This window comes from Ochotona curzoniae, unplaced genomic scaffold (genome assembly GCF_017591425.1).
Source record: "Ochotona curzoniae isolate NIBS_2020 unplaced genomic scaffold, NIBS_Ocur_1.0 contig_1501, whole genome shotgun sequence".
Lineage (NCBI taxonomy): Eukaryota > Metazoa > Chordata > Mammalia > Lagomorpha > Ochotonidae > Ochotona > Ochotona curzoniae.
Window position 1 is genome coordinate 78,130 of NW_024465106.1, and position 919 is coordinate 79,048.

The following is a 919-nucleotide window of genomic DNA, read 5'->3' on the forward strand; positions in this document are numbered from 1 at the left end:
CAGAAGTCAGCTCTGGGGTCACTATTGGTAAGATTTCTCTGGGGAACCTGCAGCTGGACTGCTGGACTCAAAACTCCAACCACAAGGAAAATCACAGGAGCTGGGATCTGACTGTGGACCTCCTTGGTTGTTGAAACATGTGCAGTGGATGGCATGCCCAAATGCACATGGAGACACGGAAGCTCACAGAGGCCAGAGGCTGGAGGGCAGAACAAATTGGACAATACTCTTGGCCAAACCTTGACAGCAAGTATCTGGGCAAGTGGAAACTCTAGCGTAGAGTGTGTCAGCCAACAGAATTTGGAGGGATGTCCTCAACCTTGGAGCAATGACATTAACAGCAGCTCAGAACTATCAGAACCACTTAAGCAGTCCCTCAGAACATGCTGCACATCGGGGACCCAGGGAGGACATTGAGTGCCTGTCCCCCATTGCCAGTACTGGTGTGGCTAGGCTGCTGGGAGGGGCCCTCTGTCCTTCTCTCCCCCTTCCCCTTAATAAGGTTGAAAAAAAATTTTTTTGAAGCAATGTCTCATCCACTTTACCCCATTCTTCCACCCTTTCCATGTGATTGGTGGTCCAAGTAGATAAGTATTCGTATTAAGTATGTAAACATCATCATCAGTAAAATGAATAATAACATAATCTAGAAAATTTATTACAATGAATGCCATGTAGCAGGTGACAAGAAAGGCAAAATATCAGGCTGTGAGTTTGGCAAGCAGAGTTGGGGGAACATGCCCTTTGACCCTACCTCTGCAGAGAAATATGCAGGAGTCTCCTCTCAACTCCATCCCGCCCCTGCAAAGAGGTTTGCAGGTTGGCACCCAACCACTGCAGGAAGGTATGCAGGTGACATGCCCAACCCCCAGCTCCTGCTTACATGTATGCAGGCAGCACCCTGCCCCAGCCGGGAGGT